This window comes from Eschscholzia californica, unplaced genomic scaffold (assembly GCF_041429995.1).
Source record: "Eschscholzia californica isolate CP2 unplaced genomic scaffold, dmEscCali1.0.p SCAF_1, whole genome shotgun sequence".
NCBI classification, from domain to species: domain Eukaryota; kingdom Viridiplantae; phylum Streptophyta; class Magnoliopsida; order Ranunculales; family Papaveraceae; genus Eschscholzia; species Eschscholzia californica.
The window spans coordinates 51,354,440-51,374,832 of NW_028238198.1; the positions used below are offsets into that span (position 1 = coordinate 51,354,440).

General features: G+C 37.8%; 2 long non-coding RNA genes across 2 annotated transcripts; both read left to right on the forward strand.

Moving 5' to 3' along the window:
* Nucleotides 1-17,459: 17,459 nt before the first annotated feature.
* Nucleotides 17,460-18,047, forward strand: LOC147567488 (uncharacterized). Its single transcript, XR_015237725.1, has 3 exons — nt 17,460-17,547; nt 17,670-17,711; nt 17,942-18,047. It is a non-coding gene; the product is annotated as an uncharacterized LOC147567488 (long non-coding RNA).
* A 921-nt stretch (nt 18,048-18,968) lies between these two features.
* On the forward strand, nt 18,969-19,775 carry LOC147567489 (uncharacterized). Its single transcript, XR_015237724.1, has 2 exons — nt 18,969-19,085; nt 19,555-19,775. It is a non-coding gene; the product is annotated as an uncharacterized LOC147567489 (long non-coding RNA).
* Nucleotides 19,776-20,393: the final 618 nt, after the last annotated feature.

Here is a 20,393-nt window from a genome sequence, read left to right on the forward strand (position 1 = left end):
TATCGCAAGGTATTGCAAATCTGTCCCAAAGCTCTCGCAAGGTGTCTCAAAGTTGTCGCAAAGCAGTTGCAAGGTATTGAAAAGTTTTCGCAATGTATCGCAAAACTCTCGCAAGGTGTCGCAAAGCTCTTGCAAGGTGTCTCAAAGCTGTCACAATGTGTCGCAAAACTCTTGCAATGTGTCGCAAAGCTCTCACAGAGTGTCTAAAAGTTGTCGCAATGTGTCGCAAAATTCTCGCAAAGTGTCGCAAAGTTATATCAAAGTTGTGCAAGGTGTCTCAAAGTTGTCGCAAAATTATTGCAAATTAACGGAGTACCTAGGGAGCTGAAGACAAAAAAAAATCGCTAAAACAAAAAATTTATAAGGAGTTTTAACCAAATTTCCAAAGTATCAAGTATCAACCATGTGAATGTACATAAATTTATCAAGATAAGAAGGGGTATAGGGTGAACAGACAACGAAATTATACATGCTCAACGATGTGGAATTACTGAAGAACAAATTGAGATGAAAAGTAGTGCCCCTTAATGAATAGGCAACTTAAAATTTCTAAAAAATTGTTGAATGATTTCTTTAACTTAGTATCAAAATAATGTAATTTCACTATTTGTAGATTTGCAATCAGCTGTGGATCACTCTCTATCCAAGCAAACTAAACAATTGTTTATTTCTCTGTTTATACTATCACATCAAACTAGAAAATACTTTCATGTTGTAGGATTTTTGTATGCTCAACAGGGTTAGGTTTGTATTTAGACTTTTACTAAAAATGAAGTGAGATAAAGGGAACCCTTACAAAGGAAGTTGGAATAAAAATGTGAAATAAATGGCTAATTTTCTTGAGAATCCAACCGTTAGTTTTGAAGTTATGTAACTAGCAAAAGAGGCGTCTGCCTAGTCCAAACCCTCCAAAGCCACCAAATTCGTGTTTTGAAGTTATGTAACCTAAAATTGTATTTTTTTTGTTAAAATGTAAATGTTTATATTTTGTTTGGTTTAAAAGCTCAATACTTTAAAAAACTATCGCAAGGTATTGTAAATCTGTCCCAAAGCTCTCGCAAGGTATCTCAAAGTTGTCGCAAAGCTATTGCAAGGTATTGAAAAGTTTTTGCAATGTATCACAAAACTCTCGCAAGGTGTCGCAAAGCTCTTGCAAGGTGTCTCAAAGCTGTCACAATGTGTCGCAAAACTCTTGCAATGTGTCGCAAAGCTCTCACAGAGTGTCTAAAAGTTGTCGCAATGTGTCGCAAAATTCTCGCAAAGTGTCGCCAAGTTATATCAAAGTTGTGCAAGGTGTCTCAAAGTTGTCGCAAAATTATTGCAAATTAACGGAGTACCTAGGGAGCTGAAGACAAAAAAAAAATCGCTAAAACAAAAAATTTATAAGGAGTTTTAACCAAATTTCCGAAGTATCAAGTATCAACCTTGTGAATCTACATAAATTTATCAAGATAAGAAGGGGTATAGGGTGAACAGACAACGAAATTGTACATGCTCAACGATGTGGAATTACTGAAGAACAAATTGAGATGAAAAGTAGTGCCCCTTAATGAATAGGCAACTTAAAATTTCTAAAAAATTGTTAAATGATTTCTTTAACTTAGTATCAAAATAACGTAATTTCACCATTTGTTTGCGATGATCCCGCATCAGACCTTTTCCCAATCATAATCTGACGTACAAGCACGTACACCCTCTCAGTCACTCCCACGTACAAGCACGTACATACATAACAACCAGAACTATTAGTAGGCTACAACAAGAAAGTCTTACAAGGTTCAAGTTATTTTTGGTAAAATACCCCAGTACCAGTCTCTTATTCTTACCAATACAAATCACATCCTTTATAGACAAATTACAAGTTTGAACTTAATAAGTCTATCTGTTTCAGACATAAATACCAGGTGTTGTTGCATATCATAAGTGTAAAAACACCAAAACGAAATACGACTATACTTTCTTGTCTTAGTTTAAGGTAATGTATTTTTGTATCCTTTGAAATGAACAAGTGTCCATCAACAGTGGTCAAGTGTCCGACATGAATAACCAATCTGAGTCACAAATATAACTTAGCATAGTAGTAAACAGAAAAATTATCCATGATATGTTATTGTTTGGTTAATGCACATAAGCCTGGAAACATGTATAAATTAGAACAAGAAACAAAATGGGAATATAGATTTGAACAAGTGAAATTGTATTAGCAAAGAAATTGGTTCCAAATTATTCATCTCCAAGAGGAGGATCAAAAGATCACTAGGTAAAAACTTACACTGTTCTTCAAGGCAAGATAAGTAAGTGATGCTCTCTAGAATTTGTCTCTTAATAGCTTGAATCTCTCTAAACTTTATATCTCACAGTAGCTTGAATCTCTCTCGTGATCTCTTTATCACTCATTTCTCTTGATCCCTGAAACTAGAAAAATGCAATCATGATATAGGGCAGGTTTCTATTTGGATTTTTACTAGAAATGGGGAGAGAGAAAGGGAATCCTTAAAAAGAAGTTGGGATAAAAATGCTAAATAACGGCTAATTTTTTTAAGTATCCAACATTACTTTTGAAGTTATGTCACCAGGGCCAGCGAAAAAAAAGTCCAAAAACCCGAAACCCGTCACGGGTACTCGAGTCTGTTAGAACCCACTGGTATCCGAAACCCGAAGCCTGGTTCAACCTGACCGACCCGGTGAAATAAATGGGTGGTGATGTGGCGTTAAAATGCCTCATTCGGATCAATTAACTTCGATGAGTTAGTTCTTTTCGTGTTTTATTTCTAATTATATATATGTTTTTCTTGGTAGGTACCTCATTTGGAGTTTGACTCTTAATTCGGAATAAAACAGAGCGTTTGTCACATTTTCATCTCATGTGGGAACCGTAAGGAAATAGCACCAGGGGTATTTTGGGCATTTTGGTTAAAAACATAAGTTAAATGAAAAGTTGAGTCAATGGTGAGTCCGACAGCGAAAACGGAAGTCGAATCGGAGTTCGAACGGGAGAGTTATGGAAGAAAGAAGACGAGGATCATTTTCGTCTTTCTGAAAATTTAGGAGCACCCATCTTTATAAGCCCAAGTCAAACCAAGTCAAAGGTTTGTCTTTTTGGGGGTTTTTGAGATAAAAGAAAAGAAAAGTCACACATCATTTTTGGGGAGTGAAGTTTAGGGTTTAAGAACTAAGAGAGAGAAAAAAGAGGGGTGGAAGTTGCCGGCCAAGGCTTTGCCCGGTACAGAAAAGAGAAGAACAACAACAGCAGCATCCTCAATCTTCCTCACCAACTCGGTTCTTCAACCCGAACTACTCCTATTCACAAGAACTCGAGCTGATACTGTTGTTAGGTGGGATTCGGGTTTTTAAAGTGCTATCCGACATCCCGCCCAAACCCGCCGTCAATATTTACCCGACATTATCCGCTTAATAATGTCATCTATTTATATGATAATACCTATGTAGATTGGATATATGCTTGCTCGAATATATTTATGTATGTATAACATATATATATATATATATATATATATATATATATATATACTATACTCATGTATATATATATATATATATATATAACACATAATTATACATTACTACATATAGGTATGATGGTGGACCGTGGATGCGACTGTTGTACGGTGGTGGTGGTGGTGGTGACTGTTGATGTCGAAAAGTGGCTTTCCATTAATCAGTCAGAGAATCGAGACTTGATGCATGACAACGTCTGTTATGAATAGATATTCCGTCTAGTTGAGAGATACTTCTTCTTCCTGCTTCCGCTCCTTGCTCCTTAAAAATTTGGGGGAAAAACCTACAAAGGGTTCGGAAACCGCTCCGACGCTCAAGACAGTCAGATCGCTCTTTGCAGTAACAGATTGAATATTGAAAGAAACTACACTCAATGTAACTTCACTTCGTTGTTACAAAAATTAACAACTTCAATAGAAGTTACACTCAATGTAACTTCACTTCGTTGTTACAAAAATTATCCTCACATAAATAATTTCATTAATCTTAAATAATTCTAATAGAGTAACTATAAATTAAACTTGAAAGAAGCTATACAAAATGGGAAAAGATGAGAATTACAAAAAAACAAAGAAAAAGAAAAATGTGATTCTTAGTAAAACTTTGGAAGTGTGATTGATGATGGAACGAAGAGAAAAAATAGAAAAAAGCTGACTTAAATATGCTTAGATAGTAGTTATGAAAACTAAACAGAGAAGGTTGGAGATAATCGTGGAGGAAGGGAGGGAAATAAAGAATGTGGGTGGAGAAAGAAGAGATTGACGTGGGCAATTGGTTGTGGTCTTGCTTCCAAATTTACCCTTTTAGCATATGCCTAATTACTCACATTGTGTCCCGTTAGATGGAGTCTGAAATAAACTTAAAACATAAATGAACGGCCAGACTTATACCTCATGTATGGGCAAATATCCGCCCCACGAGGTGCCCGCAGAATTTATGAACAACCGCTTCGTAAGGATAAAATCCGCGAAGCATGATAAGGAGGCCCGGTAACGGCCCAAGACGCTAGCATGATCACCAGATCCATACCCGCTTAACACTAAGCGTATCTGACACGTGTCGCGCGATAACCACCTCCTAGTACTAAGCTATCTGACGGCTAGAAGGTTATCGCGCAATCCATAACCGCACTAATGGTGAATATTCCGTATCTTCCACTTGAAGACGGACGTTACCGGCCAGTAGCTTATCGCACACGCGGTAACATCCTGACCGTCCCCCAAGAGATTCGAATACTCATCTGACGGTCGATACGTCAGATCCTCTATCTCTTAACGTACTTCCATGAGTAATGTCACAGAATAATTACGTCGGTTACGAGCTGACCGTAATCAAGACGACCCTCCTCTACCACTATAAATACAAGAGGCTATAACCAGACCAAGGCATCCAATATTCGACAGCAATACTCGAGTAATCCAATCCATCTTCACTACCATTCTCTTCGATAAACCTCTCAAAGAGCTCTTCACTCTTCCAAAGTCTCTGACTCATCGTCTTAGAAGTTGGAGGATAAAAGCTTGGTAGTCCCGAATTGAGCAGTAACTAGCTAGCCGTAACACTATCTCGCAGTAACTAGCTGGCCGTATCGTCATCCTAATACGGCCACCTCCTTACCGCATCATTCATCTAGCGATAAGACGCTAGGCGTATCGTCATCATCCAACCAACGATCCTCACCGTCCGATCCTCTTACGACCAGCACCCTGTTGCGGATCCCTTTACGACCAGCACCTTATTGCAAGTCTCCTTTACGACCAGCGAGTTAACGACAATACTTCATTACCATCACCCTCTTAATTACCGTAAGTAAATCACTACCGTGGAGATCTGTTCCGACAACTTCACGAGCCGCGACACCTAAGCACTCCGACGACGGTTACCCTTCTATTGCCCACTTTGACTTTTCTTATTTATATTTGATCGAGTATCTGACTTGACCGTCGGAGCCCCCTTAGGCCGGCACCATCCCGGTGTCCCAAAGGCTTCACGATCTCTTCTCTCTTTTTGTGTGCAGGTTCTTTTCGACACGTAGCCGGTCCCCGAAGCATCCGACCCGACCCGACAAAACTTTCGACCGTCGACCCGTTGACTGTCAGACTTTCCGACCCGTAGACATTTTACCGTCTACACCTCACATAACCGAATGATCTGTTTTAATATATAGGATATTGGACCGACTTAGATCATACGGTGTAGATGAGAAGTTTTGACCACCGTTAGGAAAGTTTCCTAATGTTCGTAGGGTTTCCCTTTTGGTTTATCTCCTATCTAGGATAATTAGAAGTTCCTATGTTCAAGGATACTTCGTAAATATCTTACCGAGGTGATAGATCTTCTAGGAGATGTTTCCTCCTTTGAGACTCTTGAAATCCAATCTTGCCTAAACACTTAAGATTTTTAACCGATTGAGATCTTTAGAAAGATTCGGGATTAAGTCGGTAAGCATGCACGCGCTTCTTCCTTCCTCGTTTAAGGAGTAAGGCATCGACCTTGCTTACATAGACCCCCTTATTCCTTTAGAGAATCACATGGCTGATCTGGTTGTGTTTTAAGCGAAGAAGGGGTGGAGCTCTTTAGTTGATCTTGACCGATCTCCCAGTTTTGGGCGTAGGTGGCAGAGCGTTGCGAGTCCAACAGTGCTTGTTGCCTTAAGTCTGGTTGAGTCGGTGGACTTCAGGTCTATTCTTGGCTTATCGACATTATCCAACGACTGAACATTTTATGCATCATCATGAGTCTCGCCACTCGTTAGTCAAAAGTAGAGAAATTAAAGAGTAGAAGTAACTCCAAAATACCCACTTTGTAAACCTGTAAATACCCTTGTATTATTCAATAATAGACACAGTGAAATATTTTCTCATCTTTCTCTCACGATTTCTATCTCTTTCTCTCCCTCTCACGATTTCTATTTCTCTCTCTCTCTCTTTCTCTCTTTACATTCAAGTATTTCAAAGTGAATTCAAGAGGTGATTACCTCTTCACATGGTATAAGAGCCCATTTCAATTTTTTCGAATTCTAATTTTTCTCTAACAATTCCTACTGAAGCTACTTCTTCTGAATATCGTCCTGGTACACCACCTCATTCTAATCTGGTGTTTGATATTCATCATTCGGACTTACCTACAACGGTTTTAATAACTCCATTATTAATCGGAGATAACTATGCCTCCCGGTCAAGAGCTATGAAGATGGCACCTCGTGCCAAAGATAAGTTAGGTGTTGTTGATGGTTCAATTCCAAAACCTACTTCAGCTTCTTAATTACAATGTTGGAAAAGGTGTAATGATCTCGTCGGTAGTTGGATTATCAACTCTGTTGCTCAAGATATTCGTTCTTCTATTCTCTATGATGATAATGCGGCTGATATATGGCGTAACCTTCATGATAGATTCTTTCAAACCAATGCGCCAATGATTTACCAATTAAAGCGAGCTATTTCTTCTTGCAAACTAGAAGGACGATGTTTCTTCTTACTTCACTCATCCTAAGTCTCTCCAAGATGAATACCAGTCACTACTAGCTGTTGGCCCATGTATTTCTGGACATGGAAGTTAATGATTGATTGTACCAATAAAAAACGCGACATGGATTTCCTTCAAGGACTCCATGATCGTTTTTCTGCTATTCAAAGCCAAATCCTTGTCCATTCTTTGCATTCACTCTCTTGTTAAACAAGAGGAGATTCAACAGAACATTATGGCAGCCACTTTGGTTGCTCCTGAATCGGCAGCTTTTGCCGTCGAACCGACCGACAACAGTCAGCCGGAACGATTTGATCATCAATGCCCAAAAAGACCTTGGCCATACTGTGACTATTGCCGACAACACGGGCACATTCGGGCGAATTGCTTTCAACTTCACGGTTACCCAGGGCCATTTGGCTCAAGTGGACGATGCCGACCCAATAGACTGCAAGGTCAGCTCGCTACTGCTGTGGGCACCGATGTTGCCCCACGGGGGTGCTTCCAGCCACTTCACTCTCCCCAGAACAACACCAAGGATTGTTAAATCTCTTGGAACTTCAATGAAATTCTATAGGCACCCCCAGACAAACGCTTGACCAAACCGATCCAAGTGTCAATCTTACTGGTATAAAATTTCACTCTTCTCCCTGAGTTATCGATTCAGGTGCTGCCAAGCCCATATGTTGTTTTTTATCTCGATTTGTTCCTTTTCTGTTTCTAGTATTAAATCTTCTAGTAATTCTTTTGATGTATGGCATTGGCGCCTAGGACATCCATCTCTTGCTAGTTTTAAGTTTTTAGTTTCAAAGACTGCATGTATGAAGTTAATTTCACTTAATAAAATTCCGTGCGATATTTGTCCGTTGTCTAAATTCACACGTTTACAATTCCAATGAAGTAAGACTTCTTCTTCTCGTCCTTTCCAACTTATACTTGCAGATTTGTGGGGCGATGAGACATAAAAATGTCCCATCTGAATCTCTTAAGTCGGGCTAGTTAGTCCATTTTGGATAGTTACTCCGATAAATTATGTGTTTCTCTTTCCCAAATGTCTTTTACGGAGTTCGATGTGAAAATAGCTAAAATCGGGAGAAAGACACACTTGAGGGCATTTCGGTCATTTAGATGTTCTGGAAATTTTAGTACTTGATTGCAAATTAGAGTTTGTAGGGGAAAACAGAAGTCGAATCAGAGTCCGGACGAGAAAGCGAGACCAGGTCAAAGATGGGGTCAAAGCAAGTAGAGTAAAGTGAACCAAATGGGCCAGTGACACATGTCACGCAGGAGGGAAGTAGATTAGATGTCCCGGATTATGTGGCTTCATCCGGCACGTGCGCTGCATCTTCTTTCCTCTTGCCGCGGAGCATAGAATCATCTACTCTCTCACCAGCCACGCAACAACAGGGGATAGGTGAGTTTCACGTGTTTTGATTGGGTTATTCAAATTCTTTCTCTCTCCTACTCTCATCTCCATCTAAAAGAGGAAGAATGAGAACCAAGAAGAATACAGTAGGGAGGAGATGGAAAAACTGATTTTCTGGAATCTTCTTGGTTGAACAGAGATCGTGAAGTAGCCGGAGAAGAGATTGATAAAGGGGACAATGAAACAAGATTCCTTTGAAGATCTCCTTGCAGATTTGGATTCATATTTAGAGATAAATAATAGGCAAGAAATCAAACCATTGGCGGGAGGAAATATAAATTATAGAGCTCGGTTAGAAGAAGATCGGCTTATACTCTCTGCAGAATTTCCAAAACAGATAATATAGAGAGAGAATCGACTGATTTGGTACGGTTGGTTATATAAGAAAATAGAGGGCAACAATTTTGATCATCTCATCTTTGGAGGGGATCCTCTCTTTAGCTCAACAAGAACATAGAAATCATTGAAAGAAAGATAGTCTCATCTTCTTCTTTTTCTTTACTTACTGAACTATAGAGTAGAGAGGGAAATTTTCCAGAGAACATGAACTGAACTACAAGAGAGAAGGAGAAGAAACAGGGGGTTCAACATCATTTATTACTCATCTTCTCCACAAAAACAGAGAAGCTGTAAACAATAAGTTTCTTGAAGATGCGGTTTATCATTAGCTTCTCAACTCAATGTTATATTCGAATTACAATTAACATCCACTTATATACTAAAATCTAAAATCAGTTTAGAGAGAGAAAGTAATCTTTTAACAGAAAGTTAACTAACTAATCTTGAATTAGTTAAACCTAAACTTTGGTTATTAGCACCCTCTTCACGCGTGCTGCCTTATATAAAACCGAGTGCCATATACTAAGAGTGAGAGCGCCCATATCGAATGTTAGTTAAAGTTGTTAACTTCATCTTCTTCCTTCTTCTCTGTTCAGCCATTAACCCTTCATCCTTCTTTACTGCTTACAGCCCCCCTCAAACGAATGATTCAGTGGAGGAAGAAACATGAGTTTGCTCCTAAAGAAATCAAACTGAGAAGAGAGAATACCCTTGGTAAAAATATCAGCAAGGTTAGCTTCAGATGCCACAAATTGAATCTCCAAAGTCGAACTAGTCACAAGATCTCTGAGAAAGTGATGGTCAATCTCAATGTGCTTGGTTCGAGCATGAAATACTGGATTTGAAGCAAGGTATTTTGCTCCCATGTTGTCACAAGAGAGTGTGAAGGGAACAGTGACCTTAATCCCAAGTTCCTCAAGTAGATAGGACATTAAGAGCTCGGATATGGCCATAGAGAGAGCTCGATACTCAGCTTCAGTAGATGACCTGGAGACAGTAGCTTGCTTCTTAGAAGACCATGATACCAAAGAGGAACCAAGGAAGATGCAGTATCCACTGGTAGACCTTCGAGTATCAGGACATCCTCCCCAATCTGAGTCAGAAAAACCTCTTAAAACAGACACATCTGCTGAGTGAAGAGTTATACCAGACCCAATTGTACCTTTCAAGTATCTGAAAACCTTCTTGAGAAGAACCAGATGAGGTGTGCGTGGCTCATGCATAAATTGGGACAAATAGTTGACACTAAAGGTCAAATCAGGCCTAGTCAATGTAACATACTGCAATCCCCCAACCATACTTCTGTAAAATATTGGATTATCTATAAGTGCTCCATCAAGCTTAGAGACTCTCTTCCCAACAGAAATAGGAACTAAACTAGGCTTAGAATCAGAAAGACCTGACTTACCCAAGAGCTCCATTGTGTACTTAGTTTGAGTAAGAAGTAAGGATGAATTAGTTCTCTTGACTTCTATACCCAAGAAATAATGGAGATTCCCAAGCTTTTTCATAGCAAACTCTTTAGCCAAAGCAGAAAGTAACCTATCAAGTAAGGCTGAGGATGAACCAGTAAGGATGATATCATCCACATAAAGAAGGAAAACCATCATATGACCAGAAGATTGAAAAACAAACATAGAGGTGTCAGATGCACTCTTTAGAAATCCCCAATTTTGAAGATACTTAGCAATTCTAGTAAACCAAGCTCTAGGAGCTTGTTTGAGCCCATAAAGAGCCTTATGTAGATGACACACAAACTCAGGATAATTGGGATTTGCAAACCCTGGGGGTTGCTTCATATATACTGTTTCACTTAGATGCCCATGAAGAAAGGCATTTGATACATCTAATTGGTGAATAGGCCAGTTTTTAGAAATGGCTAAGGTAAGAACCACTCTAACAGTTTGAATCTTCACCACTGGGCTAAATGTCTCCATATAGTCAATACCCTCTTGTTGGTTATAGCCTTGAGCCACAAGCCTGGCCTTATACCTCTGTAAAGTACCATCTGAGTTGTATTTTACTTTGAAAACCCACTTACAGCCAAGAACATTCATGTCTGGGTGTTTGGGTATGAGAGACCATGTCTCATTCTTGAGCAAGGCTTGAAATTCTTCTTCCATTGCCTTTTTCCAATTTGGATCCTTAATAGCTACTTTATAACTAGATGGTTCTTCTATAGAGAGCATCATAGGGGTATGCACAGAACGAAAAGCATAAGGAGTAGACAAATGTGCCACATGGTCTGGAATAGTTTTGGGTTTAAGAATACCACTCTTTAGTCTTGTTTGCATATGGTGTGAGTTAGGATAGGGTATAGGGTCATGTGGAGAGGACTCCACTTCTTCTGTTTGTGTGGTTGATGAGAGAATAGGTTCAGGGTTGGAAGTTGTGTTGGGTTCTGTTGTGGAGGCACTAGAAGATGGATAGACTTGATCATCTAATGAATAGGTAGAATGATAGGATGGAGCAGACATATCCACATTAGCTGGAAGAGAGGGTAATTGAAAAACTTGATAGGGTAGAGAAGAGTCCCTCTCTGGACTTGTATGAGAAGAGAGATTGTCAGTGGCATAGGGAAAAGTAAACTCATCAAATATGACATGTCTAGAGACATACTCCTTTCTAGTTTCAATGTCTAGACACTTATACCCTTTGTGAGTAGGGCTATAGCCAATGAATATACACTTGGATGATTTTGGACTGAGTTTATCATCCTTAGTGTTTCCTAAATAAGGGTAACAAAGAGACCCAAATACTCTAATCATAGTATAGTCAGGTGGCTTACCAAACAGTAATTCATATGGGGTTTTGTAAGAGAGAAGCTTACTTGGTGTCCTGTTAATGATATATGTTGTTGTAGCATAAGCATGAAACCAAAACTCCTTAGGCATAGAAGCTTGAAACAATAGAGTATTACCCACAGATGTAATTTGCCTATTCTTTCTCTCTGCTCGACCATTTTGCTCAGGTGTATATGGACATGAGCTTCGAAAGATAATTCCACATTTTGTAAGATGAGAGTGAAACTCTCCTTTACTAAGTTCAGGTGCACCATCACTCTGAAATTGCTTAATTGGCAGAGAGAAAAGCCTTTCATTTTGTTTTTGAAAATGCTGGAAGCATTTCAAACTTTCTGATCTAAGCTTCATAGGATAAACCCAAAAGAACCTGCTATAATCATCAAGGAACAGGATGTAATATCTAATACCTGTCTTTGTTGGTACAGGTGCTGGACCCCAGATATCACAGTGCACCAACTGAAGAGGAGCAGAAGTAGAGCTTTCTGATGTGGGAAAGGGTAATCTCTGACTCTTTCCCAATTGACATGAAGAACAAACATCTTTGAAATTTTTAGATGTAACCTTGATCCTCTTCTCTCTATCTAGCAACAAAATTATCTCTTGGGATGTATGTCCCAACCTATTGTGCCAAGTTTCAGCAGTTCCTCTTGCTAAACAGGCCATTTCTACATCTTCTCTAGGTATAGCATAGGGATCCATTTCAAAATTTATTCTATACAAGTTGTGTACCATTGGACCTTCTCCTAGTATCTCTTTGGACCATAGGTCTCTGATTAGAAATCCCCATGGAAGGAATTCTACACTACAAAAGTTATCTTTTGTGAATTTTGAGATGGACAGTAGGTTCATCTGTATAGTTGGAACATGAAGAACCTTTTTGAGATGAAAGGTATTTGAACCAGTAGCTAGGTTTGCTGGACCTGTACTAACAATGTTTAGACATTTCCCATCTCCAATCATAACTCCATTTGTACCTTGATAGGGAGTGACATGATCCAAATTCTCTTGAGTATGTGTCATGTGGCTTGTTGCTCCTGTGTCAGCTATCCAACTTTTATCCTTAGATTTTGAAGACAAATAAGCTTTCTCATTAGTTTGTGTGTGCTCTTCTATCTCAGCACCATAATGAGCTTGTTCTTCTTCTATTTCTTGAGAGTCTAATTCTTCTTCTTCTTCTTCTTCTTCTTCATCTTCAATTTCTTGAAGATGAAGATTAGCAAAGTTCCTGTTGGCTGACTTTGAAGCTTCTGAGGAGAAATCTTTGAACCTCAATCTACACTGTCTAGCTGTATGACCCCACTTATAACATATCCCACAAGGTACTGTGGTGAAATCAAAGAAAACATTTCTTGTTTGAGGAGAAGGCCTCACATTAGGTCTGAAAGATGTCTTACCATATTCAACATTCTGGGTTTGATTAGAAAACCTCATAGGTGATGATCTTGTAGTGTTCTTGTTTAATTTCTTCACAAAGTATGATTCACTTGGATCATCATTTAATTCTTGCTCTTTCAACCATTGTTCATGGTGAGTTAGTCTGCTCCTTAATTCACCAAAGGTTAGAGCACCCTCTCTATTTTGTATAGTGATTACAAATTGAGAGTATTCTTTGCCTAATCCTTGAAGAACTATTCTTGTTAATTCAGACTCACTAACTTTATCATTCACAGCTATAAGTGAATCAGCAAGATTTTTGATTTTACTCAAATATTCAGATATGGAAGACGACCCCTTTTTGAAATTTTGAAGCTTATTTCTTAGTGATGACTTTTGTGCCTCAAATTCTTGAAGAAACACCATTTCTAAATAACACCATATATCTCTAGAAGTCTTTAACCCTAGAATATCAGAAGCAATTGAATGTGTAATTGTTGCTTTTATGCAAGATTTGACAAAACTGTCAGTTTTCCGCCATTGGAGATAAGCTGGGTTTGCTACATCTCTTCCATCCACTACAGTTAACTGAGGGGGTTCACTATAGGTGCCATCAATGTAGCACACTAGATCGTTTCCAATCAAGGCATTTTCTACCTGATCTTTCCAAACCAGAAAGTTCGAACCATCTAATCTAGCAGAAATCAAATTCGTGAGATTTGGATTATAAGCTACCTGTTTTTGATTCGAATTCATCTTTCAATGGTTGAAGTTGATTCGTTGATGATGATTATGAAGACTATATCTCTGATTCTTTGATTTGCAGAAGATCAGCTTCCTTCGTTGTTCTTGATTTCAATTTTGATATTGAAAATCGATTTTAGGGTTTTGGCTCTGATACCATGTAAACAATAAGTTTCTTGAAGATGCGATTTATCATTAGCTTCTCAACTCAATGTTATATTCGAATTACAATTAACATCCACTTATATACTAAAATCTAAAATCAGTTTAGAGAGAGAAAGTAATCTTTTAACAGAAAGTTAACTAACTAATCTTGAATTAGTTAAACCTAAACTTTGGTTATTAGCACCCTCTTCACGCGTGCTGCCTTATATAAAACCGAGTGCCATATACTAAGAGTGAGAGCGCCCATATCGAATGTTAGTTAAAGTTGTTAACTTCATCTTCTTCCTTCTTCTCTGTTCAGCCATTAACCCTTCATCCTTCTTTACTGCTTACAGAAGCTTCATAGTTTTTCTTCTTTTCATTATGAGAGGGAAAAAAAGAGTGTTTGTAGACAGAAGTCGCAGCCATTATTTTCAGTAAGAGATAGAGAGAAAGATTGGAGTAGAAATCAGAGGAAGAACCTTCTTTATCAACTCATTTTATTCATCATATTCTCATACATCAGTAAAAATGCTTCATATTTGGTGATGTTCTTTATTTTGTCTTTGATTTTACAATGTAAACATTTGCTCAAATCATGATGATATGCATAATAAGTATGAGTAGCTAACTTTACTTCTCTCGAGTGAAGATGAAATTTTGAGCATAGTTATTTTTCTTTCTTTTGCCTTCATGATTCTCATTGATATGCATTATTGTTTAACTAGACTTTATTTGATTCGATCGAATAATTATAGTAGCTTCATCGTTTATGCTTATGGCTTGATATGTCATGCTTAGGATTAGGATTTTTATTTGATGATTTATGCTTGAAATTTGATAGACGATAGTTGGGATATGGTTACTTAGTAATCGATGTTTATGTAGTTCATTCTAAATATTTTTGTTTAAAAGGTTCAATTTTTTGATATTTAGATAATGTTGTTCTTCTAAATATTGAGTTATAAGTTAAAAAATCATGCTACAAAGGGATTGAAACCATTTATGGCAATGCGAGGTGGAATTAGAACTCTACGATTTTCTCTTATTTTGATATCTTCGAAAACCAGTCCTTAGTCTTTTATCACCAAAACCCAATTCCTAAGGAAAACGAGATAGTTCTAAGTTTTAGAATAGGTTTAACTTAGTCTATGAGGATCGACCCCGGACTTACTGGGTTTTACTGCTTGGCACCCGTATACTTGCAGGTGGTGACCTTTTAGGTCCATCATGGGGACCATTCTCCGTTCCCTCACACTATAGGTTTCGTTATTTTTTTATTCTGGTTGTCGATTTCATTCGTTGCACTTGGATTTTTCTAATCCCACATAAATCGGATACTTTTAAAACTATAGCAAATTTTTCACAATTAGTTTTAAATCAATTCCACCTGTCTATCTCACATATAAATTTGGGTGGAGGTACAATTCCTACTCGAAAGAGTCAAACCTTCCGTTCCGATAATGGTACAGAGTTCATGAACAAAGATCTCCAATCTTGGTTTCGTGATAACGGCATCGTTCACCAAACGAGTTGTCCTCAGACCCCCCAGTAAAATGGGATTGTTGAACGAAAGCACCGACGTATTCTTGAGGTTTCTCGTTCTCTTCACCTACAAGATAATCTTCTGCTTTTTTTTGGGATGAATGTGTTCTAGTGGCGGTTTATCTCATTAGTAAATTGCCAACACCCACCTTATATGGTCTTTCTCCCCATGAAAAATTAAAAGGATCTCCTTCTAATTTCGATCACCTTCTCGTTTTAGGGTGTCTATGTTATACTAGACACCCCATTATCAAAACAAAATTTGATTCCCGTGCATCTACAGGTATCTTTGTGGGTTATCCACACAGTAAAAAAAAGGATACTGTGTTTATGATCTCTCTTCACGTAAAATTATTTCCTCACGTGATATTTTGTTTCAAGAGGATAAGTTGCCTATTAAGTCTCCAACTTCGATTCTATCTGCTCCACCCATGGCACGTCCACTTCTTTCGATTCCAAACGACAGGAGCTTTACTTATCCTCCACGTCAATCACCGTCTGTTCGACAAACGTCCTGTTCGCTTTCTACAGGCACCTCTCCGACCTTCATCAGCCTTCTCGGTCTTGCTTCTCCATCTGACACTATAGGTGCCTCCATTCCGAGGACCCATTCGGATTTTGTTCACCCCGCGAATTCAGGTCCTCTAGACCATGCCCAAGCGTCCATTTCAAGGGACGCCTCTGACCAGTCCTAGCCCACGAATCATGTTGCTACGATTGATTCTCCTCTTTCCTTCGAGGCACCCACAAGGGCGGAGCTAGGATTTGAAGTTACCCCAGACTAGCCAAAAAATAATCGGAGAGCCAAAATTTCTGTTGTAAAGTATATATACTAGCAAGTAGTAGTTTGAGAGGTAATTTTTTTTCGAGTATGTAAAATTTGGTTAATAGTTCAAACATAAAGAACTTACGAAAAATTAACCTCAACCAATTATAATGTATATGATCATTGTTAATACGGGGACGAAGAAATAACTAAAACATAATTTAGATGGAACCTCACAAATGGAATAAATTTTGACTTTGCACAAAAAAATGGTCAAACCAAAACTAGATACCGAAGTAGGGGGCAGAACTTGGGGCTAAAAGTGAAAACACATATAATATAAGGGCTCATATGAAATTAAGTTAAAAGATAAAAATTAAAAGAGGGGAAGGGGTTTCGAACTCATGTGGGCTAGGTGGAGGGAAAAGCTCAAGACCACCCTCGTTGCTTCATTTATTGTCTTACTTTTCCATTTAATATTATTATTCCTCCCTGACTGCAGCCAGGGGTAGCCTACCCCTGGCTCCGCACTTGGGCACCCACGCCGGTAGAGCCGGTTGTTCTATCCGGTAACAACGACCACGTCATCGTCCTCCTTATCTGGACGACTATATCTGCCACAACTATCCCTCGGTCGATGTTCAATATCCAATTGCGAATTACCTTGATTTCGATACATTCTCCAAATCTCATCAAGTTTTCCTCAACTCTGTCATCACCACCGCTGAGCCTACTTCTTTTTCTTAAGCCATCAAATCGCCTCATTGGCGTTTGGCAATGGAAAAAGAAATCGTAGCAAAAGGGCGACTGACTCTAAATGGGTTTATAAAATCAAATTCAAAGCCGATGGTTCTATCGAACGTTAACTACAAAACAACCGGGCTTTAGCTACGCCTTTTTTGTTACGGACTACAAATACCGTAGCTATTAGTCAACATTTGCTATGGACATTTTTAAGTCGTAGTAAATGCTAACCAATAGCTACAAACCTTGTGTTCACTTGCTACACATATGTCCATATCAAGTGCATCACGCACATACATTTTTGAAAAATACGAAAATATCTTTTTGTTACGAAACGTTAGGCGTAGCAACTGGTGAGCATTTGCTACGAGCTTTCCGTAGTTAGTGGGTCTAAATGACAGCAAATGGTGATGAAATTACGGGGGAAATTTTTTGGCTGAAAATAAAAGGTTAAAACGAAAAAGGGCGCCAAAGTTTTAGGATGTGCGCATTAAAAAGAGCCAAAATTTTGTACTTTTAGAGTGCCCGCTCTAAAGTTGACCAAAATTTAGGGTTTCCCTATTCAGTCGACTAGGGTAAAAACGAGTTCAAGTAGAATGAGAGAAAGAGAGAAAGCGAGACAAACAAAGCTAGTTCATCTCCAAATCAGTTTACAAATCATTAGCTTGATTCTCACGGTAAATCTCTCCATTTCTCGCAGGTTTTTCTCTGAAAAATTGGTCTCTAATATATATATATATATATATTTTTTTTTATTTGTTTCTTCTCCATTTGATATGTTTGAAGATCTTCTTTGCAGTCGAGGAGAAGTCTTTCTTCGGCTATTTCTTGTGTCGGTAAGGTAACTCAGTCTATACCTCAAATCTATTATGTTTGTTCTATCTGGAAATACCTTAATTTCACTTATATATTCTGTTAAAAAACCCTAGAATTGATTGATATCTCTTTCTGTTTGGGCTAAGGGTTTGATGATTTTGGTTATTTCGGCTTTGATATTAGATATTATCTTTTCATCTTAATTCGTGTAAATTTTTATGTGGTTTAAGTTATGATTTGATTGTTTTTGCACAGTATGATTAGAACAAGAGACAAATAGAAGATTCCTAATCTGAATAGTTGCTCCACCAAGACGAGGAACATGTGTAGTGATATTTCCTCCCATTCTAACTGAGGTGCAGGTATATCATTATAAGTTGCAGAAAGAACTCTTTCTGAATCTCTATCAGTAGAAATTCTGCCACCAGATTTCTTCTATTAAAGCATTTGGTTAATAAGAAATTCAAGCAAAATCCCATCCTGGAATATGTTTTTTATCTGCATTTAACCTTTTTATTTTGGGTACTATACAGCTATTGATTTATCAAATGCCAATTAGATGCGATTGATTGATATGTAAAAGTGAGATGAAGATGAAACCCATAAGAAATCTAAGATCAAAGAAACTCCTAGAAGACCTGTGTTTATGCCTTGCCATTTCATTGAAAAACCTAATTCTAGACGGAGAGTGAGAGATCAAGGAGAATGAAAGCTCTGATGATGATGTAGGAAAAGGGTATAACAAAAAAGAGAAAAAGGCGGGCATTAATGGTATTCTTCGTCGATTATTCTGTTTAGTGTCCATTTTCGCGATTGCAATTTGTTATACTAATCTAGGACTATCTGATCTTGGCTTTTTTGGAATCTATTTACTTGGATTTAGGCTTTGGCTGCCATTTTAGTAGTGTTCTGGATAATAGTACCAAGGTACAAATACTCCTCTTAGTGTTTTGCCCAAATGCTTAGGAAAGTGAGCAAGTTTAGATTCATCACCTAAAGAGATGAATAGTAATTCGTAATTGTTTAGGATTTTCAATGAACAATTTCCCTCAAGATTCTCAAAACTATTCTCGTTTTTCACTTTCTATTTTCTTTTTGAGACAGTTTGTGTTGAAGGATTTAGAGTCTCACTATATTTATGTCTGCGAGAGGGTGAAAGAACCAATAGATATCGGCATAACAACGTCTTGGCGAGACAGCACGTTTTGAATTTCAATGACATGATGGGTTCTCTCTTCATACTTCAAATGCATCATGAGTATTATATGACCACTAAATTTATTTTTGTTGTAGTTATAAGACTACATTTTGGTTGCAGGATTTTGAGAATGAAGATGTCATTGCACTAGAAATATCGAACCACGGAGCCAGCTGGAATGGTTGCGATTTTGGCACTCTGGTTAGTATTTTAATGGATTATTTCTATATTTAGTGCTCAAATCTTGTTGAATATTTGGTTGAAGTATAATTTGATTCTAAGATCATACATGACGACATCGTCGGATTGAAGTAGTGTGGGTTTGATGAATAACATTACCTTGGCTGAGATCAAAGTTGTTTCATTTGGAATTGACAACCTGCTTCTGATTTCTATGGACCAAAGTCAGATAGTAATGGCACACTATCTAATTTATGATTCTTGTTTAATATTTCATTTTACATATTGATCTATCCTTGCTATATCGAATAAATGGTTGAATATTAACTATTGAAAAACAGATATAAACCGATGTTTGCAATTGCAGAAAACAAAATTCAGCTATAGTTTCTTACATTTGGATGATGATTCTTGAACACTAAGGTGGAGTTGATTAATGTGTTGTTAGTTTTTCTTCAAACTCATGATTTTTTTTTCTTCACTAACACAGGAACCATGTTGAACAACATATGCCAAATTACACAAGTGACAGGAGAGGCTCGGCTTAAGCTATGTCAAGTTCTATAAAGATGGTATTTTATACTCTAATGTGGGAGGAGTTCAAGTTGTAAGAGCACAAGGATAATTTTTTTAATACTTCATTATATTTAACTCTTACATGGATATATACAATGTAAAGCAATAAAAGTGTTACAGTTAATTCAATAAGAAAGTTCTTTTTGTAAGTATTGTGTGTAAATATACATAGATATAGTGATTACTAAGAACAATTGGATTTTAAATGAATGAATTAACAAATGCTTTATAAATGTAATTGGTCTTTTGTTACAACTAATCATGCCTTATATTTGCTACGGCCTAAGCCATAATAACTAACTTTCAACGGTCATTTCCTATAAAAAAAAATATGATCACATATTGTTATGGATTGTCCCGTAGCAAAAAGCCAACTTTTTTGCTATGGGTTAGGGGTCATAACAAAAGGTTCGTAGCTAATGGTATTTGTGACGGCAATATCTATTACGGAATGCCGTCCATAACAAATTCTCAATTGCTACGAAGTTTTACTTATCTGCTACGGGTTTTGTCCATAACAAAAGGACGTTTATTTTGTAGTTATAAGGCTCGCCTTGTTGCTAAAGGACACGCTCAAATAGAGGGCCTTGATTTTCATGACACTTTTGCTCCCGTAGCAAAGTTGGTTACAGTACGTGTACTTCTCTCCATCGCGACTGTTAAGAACTGGCTCCATCATCAGTTAAACATGAATAACGCTTTTCTTCATGGCGACCTCGATGAAGAGGTTTTCATGAAACTACCTCCTGGTTT